This window comes from Zosterops lateralis (genome assembly GCF_965231275.1).
Source record: "Zosterops lateralis genome assembly, contig: HAP1_HAP1_SCAFFOLD_111, whole genome shotgun sequence".
Lineage (NCBI taxonomy): Eukaryota > Metazoa > Chordata > Aves > Passeriformes > Zosteropidae > Zosterops > Zosterops lateralis.
Window position 1 is genome coordinate 54,173 of NW_028154567.1, and position 5,811 is coordinate 59,983.

Genomic DNA, 5,811 nt, shown 5'->3' on the forward strand with positions numbered 1-5,811 from the left:
ATCCATCCCACACCAATCCTGCCCCATCTATCCCACCAGATCCCGCTCCAGAATCCAGCCCCAATCCCACTCTCCAATTCCATCTGATCCTGCTCTGGATCCCTGGTCTGATCCACAATCCATCCCTGATCCCAGTCCATCCATCCTGCCCCGATCCCCCTCTGGAATCCCACCCTGATTCCACTCCACACCTGCGGTCAAGTCGTTGGCCCCCACACCTTTTCCTGCAGAAAAAGAAGATCCATGAGATCCCAGCAGGGATCACAGACCAGGATTAACCCCAGGATCCATCCTGGGATCTGCACAGAGGGGATCCAGAGCTGGATCCACCACTGGGACTCACCGGCTGCCATGTTGTATCCATCCCTGTCCCTCCTCCCTGTGGAAAAACAGTGGGATCAGTGTCAGTGGCACAGGATTCCTGAACGGTGCCGGGTGGATCCGTGCCCCTTCCCGACCCCCATCCCGTGTGTTACCGGATTGGAGCTTCCAGACAATGAATCCAATGAGGACAGTGAGGATGAGGATGGCAGCGATGACGGACACAGCGACCACCACGGTGAGATTCCCGCCAGATGTCGGCTCTGGGAAATGCGGGATGGTGAGGAGGGGAAGGGGAACCCCCATCTGGGAATTCCCAATTCCCACATTGCCAGCCTCACCCCAAGCGAAGATCCCGGGCTCCAGCATTCCGGGATGCTCCACCCGGCACCGGTACTGCTCCCGCTCCTCCGGCAGCGCCTCGATCCTGGCCCAGGTGTGGAAGGTGCCGTCGCTGTTGGGAACAATCCCGCCCCACTCCGTCTCATGATCCCACATTTCATCCCCCTTCAGCCAGTTGACTGCGATGGTCCTGGGGTAGAATCCGTAGGCGTGGCAGGACAAGATCAGCGTCCCGTGTTCTTCTTTTCTGGACACATGGACATCAGGGGGCTCTGGAATGGGATAACGGTGAGATGCATCCATGGAATTCCATGGGAATGGGATAACAGTGAGAGGCATCCACGGAATTCCCATTGGAATGGGATGGGGGTGAGATCTGCCCGTGGAATTCCTACAGGAATTACCGTGTTCTCCAATCCTCCATTCACAAATTCCCACCCACCTTTACGCTCCAGCTCCTTCTGCCCGTATCCAACGTATTTCTGGAGCCATTCAGGGCAGATGTGCCTCAGGTAATTCGTCAGCCTCTCAGCCTCAATCCCTTCATGTTCCCAGTGCCTCCTGGTGATCTCAGCAGCGCCATTGGCCACCATGAATCTCCCATATCCCAGATCAAAGGAGATGAAATCCCGCCCGTCGTAGCCGTACTGGTAGGATCCATGGATGCTCCCATCAGACAGGATGTCACAGCCCTTAAGCCGCTGTATGGTGTGGAAACCTGGGGGGATTGTACCCACTGAGACCCATGGAATTGTGTCCCAGCCCCACAGAACCCAAATCCAGCCCTATGGAGCCCCAGAGTCTGATGGAGACCCACAGAACCTCATCCCAGCCCCGTGGACCCCATGGATGCACACCCCAATCACATGGGATGGAACCCCAAGGATCCCAACCTGGCCCCACAGATCCCATCTCAGCCCCATGGATCCATGTCCAAAGCCCATGGATCACAGGAAATCCCATATCATCCTAATGGATCCCCATCTCAGCCCCTTGGAGCCCTGTGAATCCACATCCGAGACCTACAGATCCCATTCCAGGCCTACGGATCCCCATCCCAGCCCCACAGATCACCCCACTCACGCCTGCTCTGGTTGTACCGGTCCCGTGCTGTCTCCAGGTCCAGAGCACACACGTGCTGGTTCCCCACATTGATCTGGGTGTTCCTATCTCAATATTCCAGCTCAGCTCCATCCTTCATCCACTGTGTCAGTGGCTCCACCCGGCCCCGCTCGCTGTCGTAGCGTGTGATGGGGATCCCATCCACAAACCCCATTTCCATGTACTGGGGCATCCCCGGGCTGGGCTCTGACACCACCATATTCAGGTAACGCAGGGAGTGGAGAACTGGAGGGACACAGAGATTTGGGGGGTTGAGGGGTCATGGATCAATGAAAGGGGAAACTGGGAGAGCTGGAAAGGGGTTTGGGGATCCCAGGGCCAAGGAAAGGGTTTGCAGGGCTGGGAGAGGTGGGATGGACAGGAAAGGGTGTGCAGGGGGCTCCCGGTGTCCAGGAATGGGGGCTCAGGGAGTTCCAGAGTTATGGAATGGGGGGAGTGCAGGGACTGGGAGAGGTGGGATGGGGGTTCCAGGGGATCCCTGTGCCCAGGAAAGGGGGCCCAGGGGTCCCCAGTGCCAAGGAAAGAGGGGTCACAAGGTGGGGAGGCCTGGGAATGGGAGGCTCAGAGGTCCTTGATGTAGAGGAAAGAGGGGGAAGTAGGGGCTGAGAAAAGCAGGAATGGGGGTCCAGGGGATTTCAGAGTGAAGGAAATGGGGGTCTGGGGATTGGAGAAGGTGGGACGGATGGTGCAGAGGAGGATTGCTGCAGGGTAAGGGCGTGCAGGGTGGTCCTGGTACCCGAGCATGGAAATTCAGGGGGATCTCAGGGCACAGAATCCCCCCAGGGACCCTCCACAACTCTCCAGGGACCCTCCCAGACCCGCTGGGACCCCCACAGGATGTGCAGGGGGTGGAGAACTGGGGGGATGCAGAGATTGGGGGTCTGGGGCCGTCCAAGGGTCAGGAAGCAGAACCGGGAGAGCCGGGAAGGGTCCAAGGTTCAAGGAAGGGACTGGGAGAGGCGGGATGGGGGATCCAGGGGGTCCCTGTGCCCAGGAAAGGGGGGTCCGGGGGTCCCCGGTGTTGAGGGCAGTGGGGTCTGGGAGCTGGGAAAGGCAGGAATGGGGGTCCAGGGGGTCCCTGGGTCAGGGAAAGGGGGGTCTGGGGCTGGGAGAGGCGGGCGGATCCCGGAGGCGCAGCCTGGGCAACGGGAAAGAGAAAGAGACCGAGGGAACGCGCTGGGAGAGGGGACGGGGGCAAAGGGGGAATTCCAGGGAATTCATCTGGATCCCATTGGATCCCCCTGAGACCCCCCCGAGACCCCTGGGACGGCCGGGACCCTCCGGGACCCCGTTTGGGAAGCGGCGGGAGCGGAAAACGGGGGACACGGAAAGTTGGGGGATCTGGGGGGTCCGAAGGTGAAGGAAAAGGGCGGGTCTGGGGTCTGGGAAAAGCGAGATGCCCGAAAAGGGGGTGCAGGGGGGTCCCAGAGCACTGACGGGGCTGCGGGGGGTCCCGGCGGCCGGAAATGGAGATTTAAGAGTGTCCCAGTGCCCAAAAATGGGGCTTCAAGGGGAGTTTCCTTCCCCAAATTCGGGGTTCAAGGGGGTTCCGGTGCCAGAAAACGGCGGTTCATGGGGTGCCGGTTCCCAGAAATGGGGGTCCAGGGGGATGTCTGTGCCAGATAAGGCGGTACAGGGGGGTCCTGGTTCCCAGAAATGGGGGTTCAGGGGAGTCCCCGTGCTGGGGAAGGGGATGGAGGGGGGTCACAGAACCCAAAATGGGGGCTATGGGGGGGTTCCTGTGCCCGGGAATGGAAGATAAGAGGTGTCCCGGTGCCCGGGAGTTGCAGTTAAGGGTGGTCCCGGTTTTGGGGTTCCCACTCACCTCTCGTGGCACCCCCAGGGTCCCCCAGGAGCCCCAGAAGCCCCAAGAGCGCCCCCAGACCCAGCGCTGGAGCCATCGCGCTGCTCCGCTGCGGCCCCGCCCCCAGAGCCGCCTCCCGCCCCGCCATTGGCGGAGCTAGTCCGTGCTCGCCAATGCTGAGCTCATCTGTTAGTGACGTCACCAGTCGCCGGGCAGATCCCGGTCTCGCAGGTTGGGACGCGGAAGCGAAAGAGACCGAGAGAGGGCGGGGGGAGGGGACGGGGAATTCCAGAGAATTCGTCTGGGGACATCGGTGCGGGATAAGGGGGTACAGGGAAGTCCCCGTGCCCGGGAATTGGTGGTTCAGGGGGGTCCAGGTGCCAGAAAATGGCGTGAAGGGGATCCGGAGCTGAGGAAGGGGGTGCAGGGGGGTCCCCGCTCACAGGAATGGGGGTTCAGCGGGTCCCGGTGCCCGGGAAATGGGGTTCAGGGGGTCCCTTCCCGGGTTCTGGGGTTCAAGGGATCCCGGGGCCTGAAAATGGAGGTTCAGGGGGGTCCCGGCGCCCCGAAATGAACGTTCAGGGGGTCTCTGTGCCCAGGAAGGGGGTTCGCCCAGAAATGGAAGCGCGGTGGGGTCCCCGTGCCCGGGAATGGCGGGTCAGGGGGGTCCCGGGGCCGGGGGCAGTCACTGATCCCCGGGCGGGTCCCGGTGCCGCAGCTTGGGAGACGCGAAAGTGACCGGGGGGAGCGCGGGGAGGGGACAGAGGAAACCCTGGGAATTCCCCTGAATCCCTCCGGGACCTCCCAGGACCCCCCACAGGACGCGCAGGGGGTGGATGCAGAGATTGGGGGGTCTGGGGGCGTCCAAGGGTCAGGAAGCAGAACCGGGAGAGCCGGGAAGGGTCCAAGGTTCAAGGAAGGGACTGGGAGAGGCGGGATGGGGGATCCAGGGGGTCCCTGTGCCCACCAAAGGGGGGTCCGGGGGTCCCCGGTGTTGAGGGCAGTGGGGTCTGGGAGCTGGGAAAGGCAGGAATGGGGGTCCAGGGGGTCCCTGGGTCAGGGAAAGGGGGGTCTGGGGCTGGGAGAGGCGGGCGGATCCCGGGGACGCAGTTTGGGGAAAGTGGGACAGGAGGAAAGGTGAATTCCAGGGAATTCATCTGGATCCCACTGGATCTCCGCTGGGACCCCCTGGGACCCCCTGGAACCCCCTTCCAGGAAGCGCCGGGAATGGAGAACTGGGAGGACGCAGAAATTTGGGGGATCTGGGGGTCCAAAAGCCGAGGAAAAGGCGGGTCTGGGGTCTGGGAAATGCGGGATGGCCGCGGAGGGGCTGCAGGGGGGTCCCAGAGCCCTGACGGGGGTGCGGGGGGGTCCCAGTCCCGGATAAGGGGGTGCAGGGGGGTCCCGGTGCTGGAGAAGGGAGGACAGGGGAGTCCCCGTGCCCGGGAATGGGGGTTCAGGGGGAGTTTCCCTCCCGGAATTGGGGGTTCAAGGGGGTCCTGGTGCCCAGGAATGGGGGTTCAGGGGGATCTCGGTGCCCAACGAGGGGGTGCAGGGGGGTCCCGGTGCTGGGGAAGGGGATGGAGGGGGACCCCAGGACCCAAACTGGGGCTCAGGGGGTTCCCGTGCCCGGGTAAGGCAGTTCAGGGGGGTCCCGGTCTCGGGCAGTCCCACTCCCGTCGCCCCCCGGCTCCCCCAGGAGCCCCAGGAGCCCCCCAGCCCCAGCGCTGGAGCCATCGCAGCCGCCCCCGATCGCGGCTCCGGCGCGGTTTGGGAGACGCCAAAGTGCCCGAGGGAGCGCGGGGGGAGGGAAAAGGGGAATTCCAGGGAACTGCCCGGGATCCCCTCCTGGAACCCCTCGGGATCCCTCAGGGATCCATCTGGGACCCTCCAGGGCCGCGCCCTGCGGGACCCCCGGGCTCCTCTCGCCCTCTCTCCTCTCCCTTTCCTTCGAGTTGTGATCAATACACATTATAGGATTGGCTTTGTGCAAATGTTACAGTGAATAACTCTATGGGTTATGTTGGAAACTTGTGCTGTATTGAGTCTCTTTTAGTAGGATGTTAAATGTCGTTTTTAGGCTATAGCGCAGTATTAAAATAGAAACTATGTGATGCAAGATGCTTTTTGTAACAAGCTCAAGGAATGGAAAAGATAATCAAGAAACTCTTCACATTTTCCCATCTGGACAGAGATAACAGCAACAGACACCCAAACCCCAA

The 5,811-nt window shown here is 61.9% G+C and overlaps 1 pseudogene across 1 annotated transcript; it reads right to left on the reverse strand.

The window, feature by feature from the left end:
- Positions 1-274: 274 nt before the first annotated feature.
- Positions 275-3,686, reverse strand: LOC310923567 (class I histocompatibility antigen, F10 alpha chain-like; annotated as a pseudogene). The gene is made up of 5 exons (XR_014592750.1): positions 3,611-3,686; positions 1,747-2,010; positions 1,106-1,381; positions 663-935; positions 275-584 (listed from the first exon to the last, which is right to left on the reverse strand). The product of XR_014592750.1 is annotated as a class I histocompatibility antigen, F10 alpha chain-like (transcript).
- Between the last annotated feature and the right edge of the window lie 2,125 nt (positions 3,687-5,811).